This window comes from Orbicella faveolata, unplaced genomic scaffold (genome assembly GCF_042242905.1).
Source record: "Orbicella faveolata isolate gen_17 unplaced genomic scaffold, um_ofav_v1 contig_12, whole genome shotgun sequence".
NCBI lineage: Eukaryota > Metazoa > Cnidaria > Anthozoa > Scleractinia > Merulinidae > Orbicella > Orbicella faveolata.
In genome coordinates, this window is record NW_028301539.1 from 977501 (window position 1) to 992500 (window position 15000).

The 15000-nt window shown below is 41.1% G+C and overlaps 1 pseudogene across 1 annotated transcript in view; it reads left to right on the forward strand.

The window, feature by feature from the left end:
• Positions 1–1170: 1170 nt before the first annotated feature.
• Positions 1171–15000, forward strand: part of LOC110067416 (uncharacterized) — a 20404-nt pseudogene continuing 6574 nt past the window's right edge. Inside the window, exons 1-5 of the transcript XR_016205716.1 lie at positions 1171–1294; positions 3618–3672; positions 7955–10953; positions 11445–11699; positions 12126–14474. The product of XR_016205716.1 is annotated as an uncharacterized LOC110067416 (transcript). The remainder of the gene's footprint in view (positions 1295–3617; positions 3673–7954; positions 10954–11444; positions 11700–12125; positions 14475–15000) is intronic.

Consider the following 15000-nt stretch of genomic DNA (forward strand, 5'->3'; position numbering starts at 1 on the left):
TCTCAAACATTTATCAATCTTAAAACATATTTAAAAACTATAGAGTTATTGTTTGGCTTCGATGTACGCTTTCACACGAAAGTGCGGCGGAAGTACAATTTGTCATGTTTACTGACTGTACAAAACACGCATCGGCGGGCGCTCTCATTCATCGACAACAGAGAATTTACTGGAATTTTGCACGAATAAAACTGAGCAGTATCTACGGACGTAAAGTTATTGGGCCTTGATGAAACATCAAGCGTTGCATACAACTCCAGCGAAACTCAAACTAGCAATTATTTTGTTTTACTTTTCGGTCGCGATAGATCACTGACAAATTCCTCGCAAGCGTGTGGCAAGAGGAGCTAGGAAACTATGAAGTCCTGAAGCTCTGCTATATCTAAATATATCCAGCTAGTTCTTTGCTGTGTAATGGAAAAGCTGTTAATCTTCAACATATGTGAAATTTAAAGTGGATTAATGTACAGCTCATGTAAAAGAAGCATCCGTCGGAACACAACCTGGTCAGCGATATATATATATAAGCTTACAGCGGAACATAACTAAATTCGACGCTGTCTTACTTCACTCAAACTAAAGCAACTTACGACGAAAATACTTAAGCAAAATTCCAACAGACGTAAACGCGTTGAGTTGTGGGCCAAAAACATGAAAAATTTCGGGACTTTCGGACGCCATTTCCCCCGCGCGACATCCGCAAAAATCCTCGCAGCATGTACGCACGTGTGCCGCAGGTGATGGCGCAATTTGTTCTAAAAATAGAATTATTGTCCCATATCATGGGGACAACCCCAATACTAGAAATGGCGCGCGCTTACAGTCTCCGTCCCCGATTATGGCTCCTGACTTCAGCTCACGCAAAACATTCCAGGCGGAGCTTGTTGGCCTAGCTTTCTTTGAAGGATGTAGAATGATACAGAAATGCACGAGAAATTGTACCAGTCTTGTTGAAAACGAAAACATTTGATCTCCAGTTGGAGATTTGCATTGCCTGCGGTGCAGCGGAACATGTCACAAAATCCTCAGTCCAGCCCCAGTCCAGGTTTTAAAACTGGTCGTATTTGACACAGACTATGATTTGCAGGGGAGGGGTACACAAGACAGAGTTTGGCTAGGAGGTGTATTGACCTGTAGCTATCTATTGTATTCCAACAATAGGGTCTCAATTTCATCATGTGACTTCAACTTGTGATATGCAAACTTCCCAGAAGATCAGATTGAACTTGATTTCTCGAAGTTGGAATTGATCTGCAGTAAACCGGTTTCAACCAAGCTATTCAAGAAATTCCAGGTACATAATATAATGTAATTACATTGTGAAATGAGGTGTGTATGTAATCCATTATTGACAGATGGTGAAAGAGTTCAGCTACTTCGCAAAATCTGCATGCATGTCAAGCATTAACTTCCTGTGCCATTTCCGCCCAGCTTATAAGAGTCATAAGACTTCTTACCTTTCAATATTTATTTCAAAGTACAGTAATGCTCAGCCGATATGACAGAGTTGGTTTACTCCCAAAACATTTATCAGTTTCGAATCAGTTGATGATGCAGTATCCTCTCTGTACGAGTGAGCATTCTCAAGCATTTGTGCAAAACCAAACCTGGCAGCTCAAAATAATAGAAGCACGAACGAAATTTACCATGCCGCCATTGCAGAAGACGAAAAGGTTAATGCTATCAGATATGGAGAGTGTTAAACCGAAATGCATACACGACCAGAGCAACATATATAAGGCAGGAAAAGATAGATCAAGAAAACCAGACCAGTGGATATGACTAATTGCGAGACCCGTAAAGGCATATTTTAAGACTGCCCGTCATCCCTCACCACCCCTCCCCCCTCCTTCCCCTATGTTTATTATAAAATATGCTATGACTGCAAAATTTGAACTTTTAGCCCCAACTTCTGTTACACAGAAGATCATAGAAGCTTGCCAGCTTCAGAAATCCTTTTGCACCATGTACGAACAGTCTCCCTGGTAAATATAGCTCTGATAGTTCTCAATTGATTTTTCTACTTATGGTGTAAATTGCATGCTGTTTTGAAACAAAACTGAAACTAAAAATATATATTTCCAAATGTTTTGCAAAGGCTGGTCAGGTTGGTTTCCATATCATCGCTGCGATGACCGGCGATCACTGCGATCGTTTGACTGCCCTACTTACAGAAAAAGGACAAAATGTTGGGCGATCCTTACGACTATCGGTCGACCAGTTTGCATATAGCTGAACATCTTTTGCCGCGAACGTGCCGATCATATGAACACCACTCTGAACCGTCTGGTGAGATATGAATGTATGAGTCATTGCGCTTCTGAATCAACGGAATGGACGCCAATTTAATCTTATCGACGTTGCAATTTGACAACAAAGCTATATAATCATTCGCCTCTTTCATCTTGAATATTACTTGGTATAAGAGGGAGGTGTAAGGGTTTGCGGTGATGCGGTTTTGTGTTATTTTTGGTGCGGTTTTGCGGAAATCTTTATTTTAACCTGCGGTATTGCGGTTTAATAAGACTAAGCGGTTTGCGGTTTTCATAAATTTTCGATCGCGGTAATCGGTAAAAAAGAGTCTGCAGCCGTCTGCGCTTTCCAGTTATGACAGTTATTACTCGGATCCTGACGCTTCCGATGACTTTTGATCTCTTGTTTATGTTTTTGCAAGGGATCATTGTTGTGCAAGCAAGCGTTGCTGTTTGTAAATTTCCGCTTTTTCCAGTTAATAATTGGTATGATTAACCATTTTATCCAATGATACGTCGACTTGGTGACTCTCCGGGCTGGAAATCTTTCGCTCGGATTTCCTACAGTATTTGCCGTGGCCTCGTGCGGGACAATGTCTGTCGAGCAAGAAGAAGTGGTTTTGAGGGTGGTCGGGAAGAGACGATGTTACTTCAAGGAGAGATTGGAAGTTCGGCGACGTTTCTTCTGGGAGCAAGAACTCGCTTCTGGAGAGTTATACGCTTCAACAATCGTTTGCTTTACTGAACAATTCATGGGGCTGATTACCGTGACGCTGTCTTCGGGTTATTCAAAATTCTTCTTGGAAAATTTTAAATGCAATTTAAGGTTGATTCAGTCGAATTGCGACATAAAATGGATGTTCCGAGCTCGTATTCGGGATACTTGAGTTTGAAAACTAGCATCTTGACGAATTTTCACCAAACAAAAAACTCGCGGAAAGCTTGCGTTGTGTAACATTCGAGTGGTTTCCAGTGCTGAAGTCGTAAACATGGATGTTTTTCAATTGGGTAACTCGCGCGAGCGCCCTTACAAAGTTATATTAGTTCTACAACAGCATAACGAAGTCAGTCCCAAGGACGTGTGTCAATTATTACAGTATTATTTTATGAGTGCGATGATCATACGTTGATTAACATCAACGTGCACTTTTATCAAACTAAATAAGGTCGTATTTCTAATGGAATATCGAACTAGAAGTAATGATGACGGAACCGTAGCACATTTGTAACTACGGTTCCGGTATATTGGTAAATGTCCATGCGGTATTGCGTTTTTTTACGTTTTTTTACGCGGTTTTGCGGTTTTCGGACCTCCCTTACGCCCCCCTCGTATAACCTTGCTTTTTTTGTGATCTTTGGTTACAGGAAATCGCACGTTGATGATGATGTTGACGAACTAAGCGGAAAATGTTTGAAGCAGGTAACTTAAAAATAAAGATGTGTTGCTGTACATGTAATTGTACTTCAATTGTATATTGTAAATTTGCTTTGACGAAAATTGAACTACGCTTACATGGCACTCAGTAAAAACCTGACAGCACGTTCCTGATTTCTTTGGCAATTTGTTTATAACATTTTAAAGTATTTGACAATGGGACACAATGAAACGTTTTGGTTTCCTTTAATCCTTCAAAATGCAGTCTGTTTTCCTCTGTTCGGCTTACTACTACCCCTGTGGGGGGCGGGGAGGGGGGTACTTTAGGAATTTCTGGGATGTGCCGCTGGGACCCGGGAACCCTTAGCCTATACTAGAGCTACCTAATTACATGAAATTTTCGCGACTCGTTAATTTCGCGAATTTCGCGATTTAAAAAAAGTCGCGAAATTTAAGTGACGCGAAAATTAAATGTCGCGAAATTAACATGATGCGAAAATTAAGTGACTCAAGTTACGTCAATAATTAAAAAAGCGACTTTATTACCATTACACACGTTTATAACAATCATTTTGAACTACTCTGTGGTAATGTTCTGGTCCTCTTCATCACTACTGCTTTCCGTCTCCACTCCAGGTAGCACTTCTTTTGTACAATCCTCAAACTGTCCATTTACTGGCTCCTTGTAGTGCTGTTCCACTAGTTGCTTAAACCTTTCAAATTGCCTTGTAGACACTGTGAGAACATCTTTCTTGTTACTGTTTACATAATCAGTTGCGTTTCTGTTTATTTAGACGTTGCTGATTAAGCTGTTTGATCAACTTCAGGGACATCTTAAATAACATTCACAAAGAAATATAGTGTGTCTCACTCAAAAACGCGAACTTAAAGTGAGTCAAAATGCAAAATTTTCGCAAAATCGCGAAATGAAGGTGTCGCGAAAATTTCATGTAATAAGGTAGTTCAGCTGAATTTTGCTACCCTATACTAGAGTAACCAGTATTAAAACCACCGATTTCCGTCTCAATCCCGATTTTTGACAGTTAATAATATCCAGTAGTGTTTTATGATAGTAATCTATCGACGATGTTCAGGCTCAGTTACAAAAATTTAAACTTGCCGATTTCATTTTTTATATTTTTGAGTGGCAATTCCTGGTTTCCTTAGTTTAGATAAAATCTTCAACCAACTGGTCAGTTTCGTGAGAAATGATACCCTATTCTAGACCAAACGCTCTGATTTATATACCATATGCTAGAGTATTAAAACTGCTTGAAAACCATACCCTTCACAGCGGCACATACCTATATAGCCCATATATGACAGTACCCCCCCGCCCCGGGCTACTACCTTTACCTGGTTCAATTAAGAGAAACAAGAAAACCTATAGATCGTTTTCACTGTCACGCAACAAAAAAATAAATCGAAAACCATCCTGTGGAAAAAGCTATGAAATTATGATGTTATAGAAGATAACTAAATAAGACACTTCTCCAAGTTTTAGGCCTGTGCGTTTCCCCAAACTTCAGATATTCGTCGAAATGTTTCGCAGATATTTACAGAGCCCAGTATGAAAACGCCATGTTGGTGTAGCTCCGTGGTACACCAATATGGTGGCCGGAAAATAGTGTCAACATCTGGAACTTACTTTGGCTGTCTAGGTGACTGATTATCAGTACTGATCAAACAAGCATTTACATAAGCACTTTTCATAATGCTGTAACTTCTAAAAAGGCTTAAAATCATGAGATAAGTATATATTTTTCGACAAACTCGATCGCAAGCCTTGTGTCACGCACCTCCATAATCCTGAAATTCAAAATGCTCTGGATTCCAAACGAACCGCGCTATTGAGCTGTAAAATTGTAAACAGATATAAATATACCGCCTCTTATGCCTGATAAGGATAAAAACTTTGGTGGCCCTTTAGTTTTGGATTTTAAAAAGTGATGACGTCACGTGAAAACGATCTATAGCACTGCGGGAGTAAGTTGCTCCTTTCGAATGAAATGAACTCAACATTTTTGAAAACTTGCGGTAGGTGCGGGGGTAGGTGGCGAAAAGGTTCTTGAATTCTTTTGTAATCCACGTTGATATGGTGTTTATTCTCGGAAGTGGTGTTTTTAAATGAGGACGACTCATTTCTGAACATTCAATTGCGGTTGACAAAATAATGAAAGAAACAGACAGTTTTTAGACAAAGGGTTGTAAGGCCGATTTCACTGTCGCGTTATTTTGCGTGCGTTAGCAAGTGTGGATTTTTCATGGCTTTAGGACTCATCGATTCTACTTCAGACATCAATTACGAATTCATCTTTTCGCAGTTATGTCTTTTCTCGTGTGCATCGTTGCGTTATGGCATGCCTAAGGCTTGCCATTTTACTGGTCACGCTGAGACGCAACAGCGGTCTTTCGAAATGTGTCGTAGCAAACTTTTACACAGCGGTTTAAAAAAAATTAATTTCCTGTCAAACGACTGAAAGATAAATAAACGTTTGTTCGTGTCCGGAAGACATGGGGAGACAGTGTCAAGCGTGCACAAAGGAGTTCTTTGAGTAAGATAGCAGACGTAAACGTTTGTTTTAAGATCAAGGTTACAAGGCCAAATAACTGCATATCAATTTCATTTTTGAATAGCACTTTTTGGTAAATATCAAGGGATGCGTGTATAGTGATTAATGAGGGTAAAATAAAGCAGAAATGTCATAATCACCAGGGGGGACTCCCATATAGAAAGGGGTGGGAGTGTTCGTCGTACCTTTTAGGAGTTAAAAAAGCGGGCTTGGTACCTCTTAAGGTGTTCAACCTCAAAACGTCCACAGTGGGGGCTTCTGCGGTACCGAAAAATATGACAGGAGATAATATGTTATTTTAGAATGTACCTCTTGGGGGTGAAAACGATTTCAAGCCACGCCCACAAAGCAGGATCTTGGTACCTCTTATGAGTTCTTTTCAAAATTTCTGACGAGCTCCCCTGTCGTTCTATTTATATCGGAGTCCTCCCCCCCCGGGTCATAACATGCCCATGCATGCGCACGTGATTTATTGCAATTATTGACGAAATTTTTCTAAAATTGATTTCACTCATCCTTGACTTTATTATGTTACTACAGATGCTAGTTGGATATGTTTGGCTTAATTTTTAGAAAATAAAGTCAATGGAAAGTTGCAGACTTTTTACAAACAGAGAAAAAACCCGATGTTGACAAATACTTTCATCCTAGATACTTTATTTAATTATGAACATTTTTGAGAAGTTGTTTCATGGGACGTGCAGCACGTGCGAAGACAAAAAGGAAAGGTATATACATCATCCCGAGTCAAGGCATCCTGGGTACGAGGCCTAAGGTGCAGTTTGAAATATATCAATTACGGTATTTTTAGGAAATTGCGATTGACCTAAAGGCCATTGTTCAATATGGATCTGAGATGTCTGAATTGATCTTTTTTCGGAGTTTTTGTTCAATAACAACAGTTGATTTTTTTCCATTTTAAAATCTGCAACACATATGTAAGGGCTCCCTCAATTTCAAGTCCCTTTGTCCTCCTGGTATTTGTCCCGCATTTGACAACTTATCCTTCCTCAAAGTAGGGCATTTACTATCACGACTATAACAGGTCAGCCAGACAGTGGGGCATTGCCAAAGACAATTTTATCTTTCAGTTTTTAAATTCATTTTTAGCCTAGTTGTTTGTTTCCTCATTGCCTTCAATACAAAACGTATAAAAACTGTGTGTTGATAAACCTCGTTGGAGTCCTGAACTTTTCACGAACATTACTTCCACTTTCAACCCCACATGTGCAAAACTTTGTAACATTGCTTCCTCGTGTGAGCCATAGATTTTCGGAAAGAGGCCTTGACAGAATTACAGGGCAAGGCGTTCAATTCGAAAGAGCTTGCCTGCTTTTACTATTCAGTTAGACTGTTTAATGGAGCTCAGATTCTGTCGATGCACTTGCCGATTGTAAAGCCGTCTTATCAGTGGTAGTCAAACGTAGAAATAAGAGCATAAAGTCCCCGACGAAATGGAATGGCAATTGTTGCATTATTTGTTAAATTTTGTTACTTTCCGGAGGTCCGTCGCTTCCAAAATCCATGACAATGGTCACAGGTGTTAATTAAATCCATTTCCGTATTGTGAACAATTATTACTTCCATCTTGAATTTCGACATGTCCCTTAGGTCGAGAATTTCCAGTCTTCCCCGAGCTCCACCGTGGGGCATTTGCAACACTGCTTTCAAATTACAAATGCCCGACAATTGTCGTGGGGAATGAGGGGGAATGGAATTGACGGAGCCATGACCACTTCTTTTTTCTATCTTAGAAACACTAGAACCGATTTGCTGCCCAGAATACGGAAACAAAAGTTGTCTAGTTATCAGAGGCATTGGGAAATTAGAGAGTGAGCTTCAACTCGGAAATTCGGCTGAGGCAGAAGAGACACTGCAAAACACCTACAAGCACCTTCAAGGGTCGACGCCGAATGACTTTTCTAACGCCTGTTTAGAGGAGAAACAAATAATAAACCGTGTAGAGCAAACATACATCACGAATGCCTCATGGAATTCAAAAAATGGAACCATTCTGTTGCCCCAAACGTGCTCTCAAAACTTATTCGTCCGATCTCTCAACGTTTGTGGTGTGCTTGCTCTCAAGATGTTCAGTCTTGCAATTTCTGTTGCTGCATTTAAGCAGTCCGTTAGCCACATAGACGATGCTGATGAGGAGGTATTGAATGCTAGCTCGGCTGTTGCTTTTAATAATTTAGGCTGTGTGTATATTTGCAAAGGATTTTTCCAAAACGCAAAAGAAAATCTCGAGACTGCTCTTAACAAATTTAAATTACTCAAGAACTCGACCAATGGCCACATAGTTGAAGAGAATATTGTAACTGTCCGTAACAACTTAAGACTGGTACATCAGGCTCAAAGGGACCACATAGCTGATCAACAAGTTCGAAGTGAGCTCTTTCCGATGTTACGTCAAGCTTCCATACCCCCAAGATTAATTGCCGCTGTAGAATTCAATGAAGCGTGTACTTCTTTAGAGAACCGAAATCCTAGAAAAGCTTTGAAGGAGTTTGAGATGTTGAAATCGTTCTGTGAATCAGAATTAAATCAAACGGAGGAACTGACAAAATGTATTTCGTTGAAAATTTGCCTAGTTTACCTTTTGCTGGGAAACTCGTCAAAGGCTTCAGCAGTCATTGACACCAAGACTTTGACGTTGGCTGAACTGATAGAACTTCTTGATGTGAAAGCAAACTTCCCTGTGGATTTTTTCATTACAGCTGCAGAGACCCTAGTAGATATTTGTGTACATCAAGGTAATCAAGATTTGGCATGCAAATTTTTGGTGTATCTTGTAAAGCTTTGTCGCGAAAGATGTGGCGCAAGTCATCCAACCGTTGCTACTATTCTGCTGAAGCAGGGGCTTGTTTTATCGAACATGGAAAAAGTTGAGCAATCGAGGCAATGTCTTACAGATGCACTAGAGATTTTCACAAGAGCTTTTGGATCTGTTCACCCCGATGTTCTGAAATGTAATGTAAGTCTTGCGCGGTTAGAATCTCGCGAGGGATTCCAAGAGAAATCTTTGCTGCACTGTCAGAGAGTTCTCGAAAATGTAGAAGAGATTTGCCAAGTTTCACTTGTGAATCAACTGAAGGGTACATTCATGTCAAAGTTTGATCGCAAGAAAATATCAGTTCCTGAAACCGTTTCTGAGGAGGACCTCAAACTAGAAAGCCTTACTTCCGAGTTTGGTTTCGAAATCGCCAGTGTTCTCTTTCAATACCAACCAAGTGATCTTGAAGACAGCACCGTATCTCCCTCTGAGATTCACAATTGTGCTAATTTTCCAACCTCCCCGGCCTATCTGGAAGAGATGTGCGCAAAGTTAAGCTTTAACTTTCTAAAGGCTGGCTTATGCTTATTTAACCTTGGAATGGTGGCTCAAAGTACTGTTCTTCTGCTTCTGTCGTGTACATATACGAATATGTTTCACAACTACTCAGATTGTTCGGATGCCATCTTAGTGCAAGCAATTTTTGTCCTGTGCCACCTTAAAGCCACGAAAGCCCAAAGTGTTCCGAGAGAACAACTGCTGAGAAACGAATTCAAAGTGCTAAAAAACTACATCGAAGGTAGAGGTAAGCAACTGGATGGACCAGAAAAGAAAGCTCTGTTTTTTCAAGAAGATGTGAACTTGAAAGTTTCTCTCGCACTTTTTCTTCGGTCGTTCGTAGAGATGGAAATGTTCGACATGATTGATGTCATACACGGATTGTTTTCTAAACTCCAAGACAACTATTCACAGGGAATGACTCACATTGTACTCGTGGAGGAGCTGAAGTTTGTCTTCTTTAGTTCAACCATTGGTTGTCTTGGGAGGTTTGCAGTATACGACATGATCTTTTCAACACCACTTGGTACGACTGACAAAAATCAAATCCCTCACGAGCTATGGACACCTGCTGCGTGTCAAAATCTGAAGGACCAAACATTACTGAACAACTCGGAATTGACCCCTCAAGAAAGAGAACCGGGGAACATTATCCAGACTTTGGCACTTAAAAGAGACGGGAGTCGATTCGAACAGTTTTGCAGATTTCTCGTGGAATGCCCAATATCATACGGAGTTGATACCGCTAAACTAATGCAAGTAAATGCTTGGAGTAAGAGGTCCGCACAAGACACTCTACCTAAGCTGCTGCTTAAAAATCAGAATCAAGAAATTGCAACACAATATTTCTTAGAGTTGGAGCATTTAAATTCTTTAGAAACTGAAAATTCGTCTCTCTTCGGTGACTTTTCCCTTTCACCACTCATCTTGTTAGCAGCTGACGAGGTTGCTAAATCAAAAACGCAACCTCTGGTTATCATTGCTTCTGAGAAGACATGCGAAGGAACTGTAGCATTCACTTTTCCGGACAGACCTACCAGCAAATTTTTATTCGGCCAGCTTTTGAAGAAGGTGTTGACCGATTTGGAAAAGCTGGGTGAGATAACGGATGTGGAGATCGTTGATGACCATCTCGTGTTAATCATAAAACGTCCATCGACGGGGCAGATCGTAATGTGGTGTGACGAGAACTCCATCAAAATCAGGACCCAGCTTTTTAAGTCGACACAAAGCCTTGCTAAGCGTAAAATTTGCCCTGAAGAAACGTCATCCTGCCGCTGTCCTTTGATCAAAATGTTCTTTGCTGAAGAAATGGAAAGATGTGCTGGCAGTTTTGGCATTCTCTTTGAAGAGCGAATAGAGAAAACCTCGTGCGCCGCATCGCTACTTCCTGGGAACATGAATGAAATGGTATTGACAGTAAGTGTTGTGTGTCGTGTTCTTCGTGGAACTCGTTTTATTACTTTCCCGTAGAGCAGTGACGAAAAAAATATTTTACGTTACTATCTAAATTGCGAATTTCCAAAGCTAATAGTTTTGGTTGACCTGGACAGCGAGGAATTATAGGTGGGCGCTTCTGTTAACTACAAGACCGGTCGGTAAGTATTAAGTATTAAGTATTGTTAATTTCGATATACAGGGTGTACAGTTTCCAAAATCTTAGTTACTGACATGAAGATATTCATCTAAAACCCTTGCTATAAAACACTTGGATAATCCATATATATATATCACGTTTATTTACAACGGTGGTTTTTCACAAGCCCTTATACATAGGAGAGTATTTACCTTCGGGATTCAATTTTGGATGATCTACCTTATTTGTTGCCAAAACATCGAACAGTCCAGTTAAGTTATTGTAAAAAGATAAGTAGAGGATTGTCCGTCTCTGCTGCTTGCTCTCGTTTTAGGGAAACAAGACGCTACCATCAGAGGGTAAGGACAAACTTTCACACTTAGCCTCTTCCCCGAGGATGGAATCGCAGAACACGACTTCCTGTCTCACCTTACCTGATGAAGAAAACATGTTGTCAGAATCATGCACACAAACGGATTCTTTGAGCCTCCCTCTTACTGTTGACCTTGGAACGCAAACTGATAAAAGTGATTCATGGGATCAAAATGAAAACTCCACTGGAAGCTTGGTGGTTGACGCAACAGACAGCGTGAGTGCAATTTCTACAGAAAATGTATTTGGTTTCTGAATCTTGTTTCTCCTTCATCTCGGAAACCCTTATATTGAAAATATGTTCGTATATTTCTGGATTTATGAAAACAGTGTCAATGGAAATTTCACCCTCTTCGCCATAACTAAGTTTTTCGTGTCTCCAGAGAAGCCGATATAAAAAGTTAAAGGAATGTCGTTTTTTCCCTCTACTCTCCTACCTTCCTTTTATACCCTTCTCCTTTTGCCCGTGAACTGAAGTGATTTTCAGACATGTACGAGTTATATTAGCAATACCTGCAGCTCAGTTAGTGCAAAGAACGAGGTTTCAGTTAACACCGTTTCCATAAATCCAGTCACACATATTTCATAAAGTAAAGGGTTCAAGTGAAAACTGGCGGGCCAGTCACGTTTATACTGTTTTCAGGTTGAAATGCCTTCAAGGCAGATGAATTCCGAAAATCAGGATGCTGTCATTCAAGAGAAGTACATCTTCACAGCTGAAAGAACTACGACGGAAGACAACAACAACACTGACCATGACCATGATTGATACGGGAACCTGGTGAAGGGCGATACTTTGCCAGACGAATGCCTACCTAGCAACTCATGTTCCGAAGAAGAGTTGAAGTGGTCACTGTACGTCTCGAGAAAGCAGGGTGATTCAAAACTGGAAAGACGCGAAGTCGAAGAATCTGACGATAAAACATTGGCTCATCTCGGACTCGCGGAGATCAATTGTGGTGGCAGCAATTCTGCTAGAAGACAAAGAATCCTCGAAGAAAGAAGTACATGGAATGATAATGGTTTCCTGTTTGCCACACCACTGACTACGAACTCCGTCCGACCCCACCCATGTTTAGAACTGCATGCCAGTGAACAACATCTTGTTAGACCTAGCCTTACATGTGATCGGCAAAGTAATGTTGCAGATGACGTCGTAGACAGCACTTTCAATCATGAAATGGTGGTGGTAGACAAGACCGAGCTTCCACATAATGTCACCGACATTAGCTGTCACGAGGGTCCGACCAAAGTTCCATTGCAATTGCAAGATCATCCTTCCTCGTCGGCATACACCAAATCACCTTTTCAAGGAGGGGAAGTTGTCGCGGACGGCTCACCAAAACATCCAGATTACGCAGCGAATCGGATTGTTGCAGGAAACACCATTAGGGAAATTGAAAGAAATACAAAGACATCTTTTGCTTCTGCCACTTCACTGAGAACAGCCCACGAGATCAACCGCAGCTACAAAGGACCTCTTGAAGATCATTGCTTTGGCGTGAGAAGATGTGGTGGATTAAAAGGTGGGCGAAAAGATCAATCATCTAAGACCTGGGACCGAAGAGATACACTGAAACGTGATGACGCAAGTAGCCACAAAGGTGCAAAGCTTAAGGAAAAAGGGCAACTAGATTCTGATATCCCATCAAACACAATGAGAGTTGACAAAGCAATTTTATCGGAAAGAGTGGGAGAATCAGATTTCTCTGGCATACGTCCGTTTTTCCTTGCACGTCATACAGATGATACCAGTATGTCAATGACCAGTGACACGTGGTCTGAGGAAAATACTGAAGACAGGCCTGCAGACATCCTTTCAAGGTACCAAAGATTTGGCTGTTATCCTGACCGATGCTACCATAGTCGATCTACGTGTCCACCTCAATTGCTTCTTCCTAAGGGTACAGAGTGTTATACAGGGGCACAAGTGCTTCCTCCAATACTAGGATCTGATCCTGCCATGGTAAGATCTCTCGCTCTCAAGAATGGCAATGAACAGCAACCTCAAACATACAACTTTGACAACGAACCTGCATATGCTGGGTGGAACCCTTGTTCTGGCATTTATCCAAGTAATTCCAACGTTTCAATCCTGAACCTCCCACCACCACCACCGTTGCCTTCTCCTCCTTGTGGTGAATCTTACTATCATGGTCTATTGGATGACGACCTTTCCAATGGTGGTTTCCAGACAACGGCACCGCAAGCTGTTTCCACAGCTAGTAATACTTTGTTTGCTCAAACACGGTCTTCTACGTCGCAAGTGGTAGCAACGACAAGACCAGAAAATACTGGGTTAGGCTTGCCAAATAACGTCATCAACCAAACGGACATTGGACATTCTGGATTTTCAGTTAATCCGACGTCAACCATTGAAAATGTGATCCGCTCACAAGCAGAATCCACCACAACATCGGAAGGATCTAAAAGGAAACAACGGGAACCAGAACGAGTTGACAGAGAAACGGCCCCAGCAACAGTGTTTACTAATGACGAAAGCTCAACAATGCACCCAGTTTTGCGTAACGGTAACTCGCTCATCTCAGATGACGAATCTTTGGCTGCACTAGAGCGACGCGTAGCCGAAGCTTGCTCACTGGTGGAAAGAGTTCTGAAAGAAAGAGAAGAAAAAGAAAAAGTGAGGAAAGAAAGAGAACAAAGACAAAGAGAAGAGCGGGCCAGGAGAGAACTGCAGGAACAGGAAAGAAGAGAAACAGAGACCAGAGAATCAATGCAAAGAGATGACAATGGAGAAGGCACTTCGACAGGTAGCGAAGAAGGGGCTCCTTCGGAGCGTGCAGCTCTCCCGGACAATCCACAGTGGCTATGTGAACATTATCAGCGGCTGTGTCGTGTCAAGTTCCCCTGCTGTGGGAAGTTCTATCCGTGTCATCGTTGTCATAACAACTCAGACCAGTGCCAAAATGACAACTGCAAGGCAAAAGAGGCGTTTTATATCGAATGTTCGGTTTGTAGACACCAGCAAGCGGTATGTAAAAGCTTAGTTATCTTATCATTATTTTCTGAAACGTTAACTGTCATGCGGAAATGTAACTGTTGTTCCTTTCATGAAAAGTATCCGATTCTTCGACACTGTTTATCGCATGTGCATTTCAAGTTTTGCGTAAGACTGATTCATGCTATGTGTGAAATATGTTTTGCGTAAAAGGTAAAGACTTTGAGAATTGCAAACAAAGGTTCTGGTTATATCTATTTTCCAATGTTACAGCTCTCGGTACTGCTACTCAAATTTCCAAAGCAAGTTTCCAGGAAATTAAATTAATTTAATTATTACATGACTTGGAGTTGTAGGTACATCGATTTGTAGCTTATGAACTAATTGATTTCTTGAAGCTGAAGAAACCATTTTCTCTGACTACAATAGCTAGGGCTGAAATGATAATCACGTGGGCAAAGTCGAAAATCTGAACCTTGGCAAGAATAGATCTCGTCTCCTCTGGACGAGGAGGGAGAGAAGGGACAGGAGAGAGAGTAGGAGAGGGACAGCTTTAACA